The sequence below is a fragment of the Mustela nivalis genome (assembly GCF_964662115.1).
Source record: "Mustela nivalis genome assembly, chromosome: 4".
Lineage (NCBI taxonomy): Eukaryota > Metazoa > Chordata > Mammalia > Carnivora > Mustelidae > Mustela > Mustela nivalis.
The window spans coordinates 127,548,791-127,561,000 of record NC_139023.1 but is presented as its reverse complement, the minus strand read 5'-3'; the positions used below and the strand labels follow the sequence as shown (position 1 = coordinate 127,561,000).

The 12,210-nt window shown below is 35.8% G+C and overlaps 1 protein-coding gene across 14 annotated transcripts in view; it reads right to left on the bottom strand.

Annotated features, from left to right (window-relative positions):
- RAPGEF2 (Rap guanine nucleotide exchange factor 2) overlaps positions 1–12,210 on the bottom strand; it is a 239,437-nt gene that overhangs the window by 59,831 nt on the left and 167,396 nt on the right. The window contains exon 1 of one of the 14 annotated variants that reach the window (XM_082727771.1): positions 6,600–7,841. The exons of the other annotated variants lie outside the window; for them this stretch is intronic. The gene's annotated coding sequence lies outside the window, so the exon portion shown is untranslated. Of the gene's footprint in view, positions 1–6,599; positions 7,842–12,210 lie in introns of those variants that run through there. 14 annotated transcript variants of the gene reach the window in all.

The following is a 12,210-nucleotide window of genomic DNA, read 5'->3' as shown; positions in this document are numbered from 1 at the left end:
ACAGAAGAACCACTGAACATGAGTAAAGTGCGAGTTTAGTTGTGTTTTATTTCAAAAATTCCTTGCTACTTTCCTACATGAAAATAATGTTTTAAAGGGAACTTAATAGAGAAGACTTGTTATCAAGTTAAAGTTATACACATGACTATCTGTCAAAAAATAAACCTTTATGTATTAGAATTAGCTACTGAGATATGATAGTGACCTAGACCTCACCCCAGGGCAGAAAGGCCACTCTCATGTTTGGAGGGGTTGGTAACATAAATGAATCATAAACTTCATTGGTTATAGTTGGGTAAATTATAATCTATCTAAAATCTAATTCCTACACTTCTGACACAGTGATAATTTGCACACAAATAGAGTACCTATTACCCTCTATTGAGGAAAATAACCAAAACCAGTAAATAGACGTTTTTAAGCAAATTCTTTTAGAAAGCCTTTTCTACTAGATGTTGAAAGAAAGCACTGAACAGAAGGAATCCATGTGACCTGTACTCTAAAACATAAAAGTTGAATCCTTTCATATGATGAGGAAGTGTATGAACTATTTAGGTATCATATATTTCAAAATTCAAGGCTGTGCCCCATTTTTTTTCAAAGAGAAGGCAATAATAAAAACACCTGTATACGAGTTCCTTTGTGCCAGGCCCGGATCTAAGTACTTGCAGATACATCAGGTCATTTAACTCTTCGGACTATCTTATGAAGTAGGTGTTATTATGACCATTTTAAATGGGAGGAAACTAAGACACAAAAAAGTTAAGTGATGTGTACCAAGATCAGGTAGTGAAAAGGCGGGAAAAGAAAGATTCCAGCTCTGGACATCTGGCTCTAGAGCACACACATTTAAGTTTTAAATTTAATGTATTTATTAATTTAGTAGCTGACCTGAAAATTCGTGAATACTAATGAAATGGTCAAATGGCTGCTTATATCAACTAATTAATATAGTTTCTTGTGCAAATTTTAATATCATACAGAAAAATACTAATTTGAAATAATTTTTCACTCTAACATTCATAAAATCAATTTATTAAAACTTTACATCTGCTTCCTAACAGAATTTTCATTTCTTCTACATTGTTTGAGATGTTACTTTTTTGAGTCTGTATGTACATTAGTGAAGCTGATTTTTCATTTGTCCTATAGGTTCTTTATAAAGTTGTTTACTATATACTTTATAAACTCATCTAAAATATTATGGCAGGGTGCCTGGGTGGCTCAGTCAGTTAAACATCTGCCTTCGGCTCAGGTCATGATCCCAGGGTCCTGGAATTGAGTCCCACATCGGGTTCCCTGCTCAATGGGAAGCCTGCTTCTCCCTCTCCCACTCTCTGCTTGGGTTCCCTCTCTTGCTGCCTCTCTGTCAAATAAATAAAATCTTAAAAAAATTTTTTTTAAATAAAACATTATGGCAATATCCAGTACTTGCCATTTTGAGATCACACATCCAAGAATCATTATTAAACCTGTGTAAAATGTAAAGCTTCTTTAACTCCTTTATACCAGTTCCATCATGTGATGCTTATAAGCATTCCAAGCTAGCACTGCTTGAATTATGTTCCTTATTGAAGAGTATTTCAAAAATTTTTAATGTAAAATAAATTAAGAGAGAACCTCATAAAATATGCGAGAACAACTCCTTTTCTGGTACTTGCCTGATATATAATTTTCCTAACATTTGATAATCAGAAAAAAATTATGCACACACATACAGACTTAGGTATATGTTAGTCAACAGATTTCATCATCTTAAAGGAAGACACCTGGCATAGTGAGGGCAGTTCTATAATTACTATCAGAACCAATGAAAATTTGTCATCTGAAAGATAGCTATATTTTTTCAAAATAAAAATGTTTATGTGGAACCTAAAATAAAACAATCTATACAGTTTTCCACAGAAATACTGAGATAGTTGATAAATGATCACGATATAGGGCCAAATGAAATGTCCTGCTGCCCTATTAAGACACACAATTTTATGATGGTTTAAGAGACAGTCACTCCATTCTCAATCCACCTCCCCATCCCACTCCCCTGCACAACATATAATCCCTTCTTCTTTTCAATATATTTGCAATCATCAATAACCACTGATCTGAAAAGCACACATTCCTCCAAGGGATTCCAAGAAAAACAAAAACAAAAACAAGCCTAGATCACTCAATCCAAGAAATTGTCAATAAAATACATGGCAGCTGCTGGCACTGAGTCAGGTAATTTTAACATCACCTTCTCAGTAGCATTCCACTTTAAGTATAGTGCATTTTGTCTTCATGTTAGTAATAATGACAGCCATTTTGTGGGGAGTATGTACTGTGTAATGAGCAAGGAGCTCAGTATTTGAGATCTATTTGTTCTAACACCTGTAAAAAGTCCAGATGCTGCTGAAGAGACAGAAGCTCAAACAGCTCAAGTGACTTGTCCAAAGCCTCCGGGTAGGAGGCTTCAAAATCTCTATCCTTTTTACTCTGTACCCTGACTCTAGATTTTTACTATTTAAAGCCATATTCTAACCCAATCTTTGCACCTATCTTCTCCCTTATTTAAATGGTAAACGCCTTAAAGGAACTTTACACGAATACAAGAACAGCTTTATTTTCTAATGTGAAAACCAGCCCAATAAATACACTTTTTAGCAAAATTAGTGATTACCCCCATGGTAAAACTTATAATCTCTTACAGTTGCTAAAACTTGAGTCCTCAGTCTCTTGTTTTCCAGGACAAAGGGGGACCAGTGCTATGGAAGCAGCAGTCTCTGGAGAGGTTGAAAAGTTGCTGGTAATACCAGAAACCAACTTCTGCAACCAATTAGACAACAACTCTGATGAGCTCCAAAGGGACGATGCTTAGTTATCCCAGCTGTAAAAGTGCTCAAGGGAGTATGGAGTTAGGGAAATGAGTGTTTAAAGTCAAGGAAAAAAGATTCCCAGGGGGTCTATAGAGAACCTTAAGCTGCTTTCTTTTTTAATAAAAATAAATAGCTGGTTTGGGGAGAAAGCCTCACACAGAATTAAAAACATTAACCTACAAGTAGCTGTTAACTCTTTAGAAGTTGCACAAGCTACCACACATCCAAATGCAAAGGTAATGTTTCTAGACAACAAAATACCATAAAATGTCTGAAACTGGCTAGTTATTCAGGAGTGTCCTCCCTTCCAGGAAACATAGCTGGACCACATTTCCCAGCCTCCCTTATACTTACATATGCGCCCATTTAAGTGAGTTCAAGCCTTACGAGTATGGACAAACACCAGCAACACATGCCATTTCCAGATGTTAATTATAAAAACCTTCCTTATGACTGTCAAGATCTTCCCCCCTCCATCAAAACAGTCTCTGTTGGACAACAACAGAAGCTTTGTTCTGAGGGTTAGACAACTGAGCCACAAAATAGAGGGGATTGGATCCCTAAAACACTGCTTATAAGGGAACTATCCACCAAGTAATCAATCAAGACTACTTGCTTTAGGGGCACCTGGGTGGCTCAGTGGGTTAAGCCTCTGCCTTCAGCTTAGGTCATGATATCAGGGTCCTGGGATGGAGTCCCGCATCGGGCTCTCTGGTCAGCAGGGAGCCTGCTTCCTCCTCTCTTTCTCTGCCTGCCTCTCTGCCTACTTGTGATCTCTGTCTGTCAAATAAATAAATAAAATCTTAAAAAAAAAAAAAAAGAGTACTCGCTTTAGATTTCATGCAACTTCTATTGTGTTTGAGCCATTATGTTTTGTTTGGTACAAAGGCTGGCATTATCTCAACTCATATAAATACATTAACTCACTTAAATAAATATAAATAATTCATATACATTGTCTTAACACATATGTATACCTTAACTCATATAAATATTCAGTGAGACCTATTTGTGAAAAATCTTCCACAATGAAATTCTAAATCCCTTAAGCAGAAGTAGGTAGTGTTCTGAAAATATCTTGACCTCACAGTACTATGTCCAATTTGGATAAAATAAACATTAGAGTTCTTCTACCTATTCAAACACATTTATTGAAAACCCATTTTATGCTAGTATACCAGACACTATTCCAAGTTTTCCAGCTATTGGAGTAGGAAAGATAAACTACCCACTCTTATGGATCTTACAACTAGTGAGTGGAGACAAACAATAAAAGGATAATGAAGAAAACTGTCAAATAGTGATAAGTGCTACATTTAACAAAGATTAAACAAGATGTATTATGCTAAGTGAAATAAGTCAGAGAAAAACAAATACCATATGATTTCACACACATGGAATTTAAGAAACAAAACAAACAATTTTGGGGGAAAAAGAGAGAGGCAAAGAAACAAACTTTTAACTATAGAGAATAAACTGTTGGTCACCAGAGGGGAGGTGGGTGGGGGGATGGGTGAAATAGGTGATGGGGATTAAGGAGGGAACTTTTGATGAGCACCAGGTGTTGTGTGGAAGTGTTGAATCAGTATATCGTACACCTGAAACTAATAACTAATATCATCACACTCTGTTAACCGGAATTTGAATAAAAATTTAAAAAAAGAGAAAGAGAGAGAGAGAGGACTGATGTGATGAAGAGTCATAGGATAGCCAGGGAAGATCTAAGATGTGATACTGAGATGAGAAAATTACTTTTTATATTTTCACTTATTTTCTAAAAGAGATAGTTCCAATTATAATATTTTGCTAGATATATAGATATATAGATGTGTGTTATGTGTTTTAATAGATAACATAACACACATCTACACATCTATATTATACATATAAACATACATGCATATGGGTATGTACATACATACTTTATATATAACATATACATTACCTTCCATAAATTTTTAGAATATATGTTATGTTTGCCTTTGTGTAAGTCAAAGGAATATAATTATTAAACATTTTATTAAAGATTCTTAGCTATTTATACAACTTAAAAACAATCAACTATCATAGTACCTTATGAATTAAAGACAGTATAAAATATATTTGGAGTTGTTCAGTGCCTTATGAGTGGGAGACTACTAATACCTGCTCACATTACACAACACAAATATTATATGATGGGAATACAGGTCTTCAAAATAACTACTTGTTCTCAAAAAATACTGCTGAATAAATTAAATGGAAAATTAAGTCTAAAACCCACCTACTTGTAGTCAACTGATTAAAGTACTCAAAAATGTCATTGAATGGATTGACTCCTTAAGAAAAAAAATATTTCTATTAAAATTTATATTGTAATCTTTTAAAAATAGGCATTAATGAACCTTCATTTCCCTAAAAGCTCAGATATACTCAGAATCCTTGATTCCACAGGCTTTATATCTTAGCATTTGTGTGTGGAAGTAGGAAGCTGGGGTGGGAGAATGACCATCAAACTTAAGAGTATGTCACACAGAGTTAAGTGAATTGAAAAATAATAAAATAGGATACGGGATATAGAGGGTAGAAGGTCTCACTGCTAAGATAACATTTCAAAGACCTTGATGGAGCAAATGCCTGAAACCTACAGATACATAATGGGGAAACAGAACATCAAGAGCAAAGGCAGGGGTGGCCTTGGTATGTTTTAGGAGTAGGTAGAAGGTTAGTGAAAGCCCTGAGAAGACCAGAAGGAATCAGTACAGAGAGATATTCTATGCTGAAATCATGTAGGAAAGCTATGGCAATGATTTTGGATTTTATCCCGAGCGACATGGGAAGCCACTGAAGGGTTTTGAGCACTCAGAATGTATGCATCATGAATTTAAAACATTTTCCTAAAGTGTTTAATGTGAATATATATAACTTTTAATAAATATTTATGAGTAATTCCACACGACTTAAACAGAAAAAGATGTTTATTACAGCTTATATCGAGGCCGGCAGCAAACAAGGGCATTGTAGTTGTCTTGATGGATACACCACTGGTTGTGTGACTCAACTATAAAGTTTTGTCCATTCTAAGCTATCGTTCATGGGTACAATGGCTATATAACTTAATTTACTGAAAATCCCATCCCATTTATGTGAGACACACATGCACACAACCGAAGAAATGACTTTGATTTTAATCGACACCTCAGATCCTACCTCTCTAATGGTTCATGTCTAGATTTCATTCAAACACTACACCACAACTGCTACTTCTCCAAAGATGAGTATTACAACTTAGCTAGACAATAATCTTTAAATCAAAAAATAATTACATGTTATCCCTCTTAAGTTACTAACAAAAATAGTAGGTATTAATTTTATGTGTCTAGTGTATCACTTTTTCCTTTTACTTCAAAGATAAAGATATTCATTTCAGCATTTATTTCCAAGGACTTCAGTGCTAAGACATTTAATTTAATGTTTTATGGTCAAAGGCTTTATGTGTCAACCTGGAACACCAGATAATTTCACTGCTTTAGCTCTGTCTGGAGGGCACTGTGGGAAAACTGACTGAACATTTGCAGTGCATTACTCATTGCCCAGGGTCAGCAGAAACACATACTGCATAAATTGCAAGAAGTCGAACAGATTTTTCTTTTTCCTTCATCTTTCCTTTTTTTTTGTTTTGTTTTGTTTGGACTGGTAAGCCTTAGACACCATATCATCAAATGAATAGTTTGAATTACTAAGACACAGTCAAACACACGTTACCTCATAAGGAGACTCCTTCCTAATACCCTCACTTCTGTCAATGCTCCAGCATTTTTCATGACCTTCTCAGTCATCTGCAAAGATTTATTTACATAATCAATTGAGCAACTCTCTTAGAAAGCACATTCTTCCTAAATTAACACCAACATTTAGTACTCTATCAGTGCATTAGGCTTTTACTTTCCTCAAACTTCAACTACTTTCTCTGAACTTTTCTGTTAAGTGTGTACGTGGATGCGTATTAATTTATTACCCCAAGTTTAAATCAGGAAAATAGAACAGCATTAATCAAGATGCACTTAGGAAATCTTATGACTTGTTTAATATAATCTGTAATGTCAGTGCATGTGTGTATGCGTGTACACGCACACAAACAAGCACTTAATAATTTGAACATGTCTTTAGATAGAAACAGTTTAAATTTCATAACCTGGAAGTTACATAGCCTAAACCTTCAGCAAAAGCAAGAAGTTATAAAATGAGCCACGCTTGCAGTGACAACACTGTGCCAGGGGATTTACAAATACTATCCCAGTTCCCTCTGATGTTCCAGCACCACCAGTGTCCTCCCCTGCTGCTGCTTTCAAGTCTTTCTGTCCCCCACCATCCCTTCAATCTCTTCTCCATGTTGCAGCCAGGGTAAACTTTTAAAAGGCGACAGAAAAATACACACCTGATCTTGTCATTCCCCTGCCACAAATCTTTCAGTGGCCTCTTCACCCTCAGGGTAGTGTTTATACTCCCAACCACTGCACCCACTGGCTTCTGCTCCTGATCTTTTCACACACCTCTTTCCCCCCCAGTCTGTTCTCTGAAGCTCTTCAGAGTTATTGGAAAGTCAGATTCTGTCTCTGGTTCTTCACTGTTCTCTCCTCCTAGAAGAACGCTCACCACCCCCAAGGCTGGCTAATTCTCTGAACTCTCCTCATGGAGGTGAGAAGGTCCTCTAAGATGCTCCTGTGACACTGAGAATGTTGCCTGGGACAGAACTTAACCACATTTTACAATAGTTGCTGATTTAACTCTCTAGGTGAGTCCAAAAGGCAGTATGTCTGCATTTTCATTCCTCTTTCCCTTGCTTTGGAGTGCCTAAGCTATTGTCGGCACTTAATACTTGCACAAACCACCGATCTATTAACCCTAGTTTAGAGCTGAAGACACTGTGGCTGAGAGACACTAAACAAAGACTATCTCTCGCCAATGTTCTCTCCCTTCCCAATTCCACAGTCACCCCTTGCTACCAGCAATTATACGTAGGATCACCAGAATAAAATGAAAAGACAAGGAATAGAAGAGGGATGGAATTATACTAAACCTAGGCCAATAGTAACTATAGTTAACCATTATATTTAGTTTGGATTTCCTAGAAGTCGGGACAAAAGCCTCTGGGCTAAAAAATTTTTGAATTTCTATCTGTACAGATTCCAAAAAAGGAGACCGGCAGATGAAGAGTGTTGGGATTCTACTTCAGAATTGTAAGGTTAATTCATCTACTTAATTATTTAACAAGTATTTACTGACTTGCTTCAGTGAACCAAGCATTGCTACATGGGAGGGAGCTAGTTACATGGCAATGACTGGGACTGGCAAAGTCCCTGGTCCCTAGAATTTACATTTCTAGAGGCAGGAGGGGATTGAGGGTAGAAAAGCAAGAAAAATAACAATAAACAAAATGACTTTAGATATCAGCAAGTACCATAAAAACAATACTAAAAATGTAGGGTGCTGTAATGCACTGTGGTGGTTGGGAACAGGGAGGCTACCTTATCTATTTTATTTTCAGGGAGGTTATGTTATTTTATTTTAATTTTAAAGATTTTTATTTATTTACTTCACAGACAGAGAGAGATCACAAGTAGGCAGAGCAGCAGGCAGAGAGAAAGGGGGAAGCAGGCTCCCTGCTGAGCTGAGAGCCCAATGCAGGGCTCTATTCCAGCACCCTGAGATCATGACCTCAGCCAAAGGCAGAGGCTTAATCCACTCAGCCACTAAGGGGCCCCTCAGGGGGGTTATTTTAGGTCAGGCAACCTGGAAGGTGGCTCTGAGAAAATGATGTTTGAGATGATGGATGAATAAACACAAAGGATCTAGCCAAACAAGGGTGGGAGAGAGCTTTACAGGTGGAGGGGATCTCAAGGGCAAAGACTTTAAGGTGGGAAGAACCTAGGAATGTTCAAGAAACAGAAGCCCAAGGTGACTGGGTGGGAGAAATTGATAATGCTTGAGGGGGAAAGTGGTATAAATGAAGTCAGAAAAGCAGGGAACTATTCCTGATAAAAAGTAGGCTTTTTAAGGGCAATGGGAAGACACTGGACTTTTTAAATAAGCAATTGACAAGATCAGTTATGCTTCATAAGATCATTCTAGTAGGGGTGCTGGGGAGGGAGAATGGATTCTAAGAGGTTGGAATGGAAGTAGAAAGACAAGTTAGGACAGAGGAGGCATGCCATCTAGGTTACTGCAAAAAAAAAAAAGAAAAAAGAAAAAAGAAAAAGAAATAAAATAAGGCCTTTTAGAACCTAACCTGTGATACTTACAGGGGTCTCTGTAACTGTTTAACTTCTTCAGAAGATAAAAATTCGATCTAAAGTACCATACAGGCAATTAGTTAAGCGGCACAAGTTGCTACAATACTTTATTAATTAGTTTTGACCTCCTGATCAGAACTAATGTGCCTAAAAGATTTCCAGGGAACAAGGGGTCAAAGTACAAAAATATTCAAGTTATTTCAGTAATAATTTACTACATCTTAATAAAATGAATACTTATTTTGACAAAGAACCTAACCAGAGAGTAGCATTAGGAGGTCATAGTTTCTAATATGAATTATGGAAAGAATACATAGCTAGTCCCAAGCTGTCTGTGTGACTCAAGAAAATCATTTAAATTCCTTGCAACTCAAATTTCCTCACCAATGTAGAACAGACATAACAAGGTCTGTCTTGCCCACCTCACAAGAAAGCTGTGAGAATGAATGGAAGATAAATGTAAAAGAATTCTAGTAATACAAAGCATTATACAAATGCAAAGTTGTGTATGAAAGTACACTGACAGACCTGGAGGATTTTTAGGGGCTGATTTAACATAATCTCATTTCACAGTTGTAGGAACTGATGTTCAAGAAGGTGAATTAGCATGGCACTGCTAACAGCAGAATCCTGTTCTTACTTTTATGTAAAAGAAAAAAATTAATTTGAATATTTTCCAAATTCTCTAGAATATAAATCTTAGCATTAATTTTTTTTAAACAAGTATTCTGAAGAACACAAAAATACTGAAAGGGAACAGGAACTTGGAATTCATTATTAATGATGTATGATGTTCATACAAATCAAAAATAAAGTAATTTTAATCTCAATGCCAAATTATGGGCACATATTTACAGACACAAATTATGTGTCTTAGAATGATGATTGTTCTGTGAAAAGCATGTAACTTTCATAATGCTAAATGTTCAAGGTCTTTACATGTTAAGGACACAAGCAAGTAAGTTTACCTGGTTTTTGATGTTATACTGAAGACCTTCAAAGACTGTTTAATGTTTAATGCATATTAATATTGTTTCTCAATAGGTCTCAAACTTCTTATTATCTACAATTCCTAAATAGCTTATACCAGATTTATTTTTTGCTGCTTAGGTGAATATTTATTTCCATATTTCTTGTAAATGCTAAAGAACTGCATGACTTACTATAAGAAAATTCTGATAGTTAACAATGTTAATCCTAATTTATCATTAGAATTGCTATTATAAATATTGAGGGAGGGGTGGTGCATACTGGCTCCAACTTTACACCCTACTCAGTTTCATCTAAGTTTATCTAGCCTTAAGGGGAAAAAAATCTTCCCGAGGTAAAACAATTATCCACTGATTCTGAACTTAATAACATTTGCCTTTACCTGAATTTTTGTACTTTTTATCAATTCATCTCTTATACAATCAATAAATACTTATAAAATGGCTGAGATCTGAGAGTCAAGTATCTGGCCACATTAAGATCACGGGAAATAGTATTCAGGCAAAAGAAACAACTAGAGGAAAGAGTCCATGGCTTGGTCTGTTAAATGAACAAAAAAAGGATCATGGCAGTTGAAGTGGAGTGGATTCGGAAAGTTGAACAAGATAAGGGAAGAGCAAGCCTCAGCTGCTTCATACATAGCTCTGTAGGGAGCACAGATTTTGTTCCAGGTGCAATAGGGACTTACTAAAGAGTTTTAAAAGAAATGACACGGTCTAGTCATATTTTACAAGATAAATCAGGCTCTGTGAAATGGCAAGATTTGAAATAAAGGGAACAGTGGGAGTCAACTGGAATAGTCCAAGCGAGATAATGGTAGCCTGGATCCAGATGATAATGGAAATGGAGAGAAAAAGCATGAATTCATGATTAAAAGGGTAGAATACACAGGATTTGATGAAGAATAATGAGTTTTGGGCAAAGTGAAGGACCAAAGATAATTTGTAACTTTAGGGCTTCTGTATCTTAATGGATGGTAATGTCAAAGATGACGAGCTAAGGAAAACTAGAGAACCACAGGTATCATTGGCCTACTTGATTAGGTAGTTGGTTGGGTTTATTTTTTGGTGGTGGTTGGGAGAACACTCAGGAGTTATATTTTGATCACGTCAAATATGAGTTGACAACATCTACAGTGATATATCTGGTGGGTAATTGAATATATGGTCTTGGATTTTATTATAATCAACCAGTGGATGTCAGGTTTAGGGGACAAATTTTGTAAGACTTTTTACCTGCTCATTAAACATTAACATGTTAATATGCATAAAAATAATAAAAAATGATCAAGATGATTATGATGATGAGGAAGAGAATATTTTGATTTATACTATAATGGGATAAAGATTCTTGAAATCAACAAACAGATGGGGTAATGAGATACGAGGTCCCATTTTCTCTCCCTTCTGTTCTAAGGCATTAATATAAAAGTGTTAGATACGCACTAGCAAAAAATTTAAAAAGTAGCCCTGTAGGAATGTAAAATAGGAATTCACTTATAAAGTAAAGTTAGCTTAAACATCTAGAATTTTGCTCACAGAATCTTTCAAAGAACTTGCAAAATACCTAGTACCTCCTCCAAATGTATAAACCTAATAAAAGTTCAGTTGAACTAAGTGTTTATCATTTGACTTAATGTGACTTTGTAAATAAAGTCTGTTCTTTAAATGCTTTCAGGATTAACAAACCTCCTGAGACAGAAATCTCCTTTCTTTTACAACTTAAGAGTACTCACTTAAAGGTGAGAATCAAGAAAAACGAAATAGTAACCAAGACACCAATAATAAAACACATCAAGCAAATCAGACATGATCTCTGATTTTTTTGTGTATCCTCTTCCCTTGAAGGCCATGGTCTGACGTCTGTTATTCTCTGATGCTTATAAACTAGAGATCTTCATTTTGAAACAGACAGATGCATATCATCATATATAACCAAACAAGGCCTATTCTGATGTATTCTACCAACGGCGGAAAACTGGGGAATAAGAAATGAAAAGTAAAGAGGTTGAAAATAATCTAAGGTCAATGCAGAGAGAGTAAATTAAGACATCTTTATTCCAAAGTGAATAACTGACTTAAGTGATGAAAGGA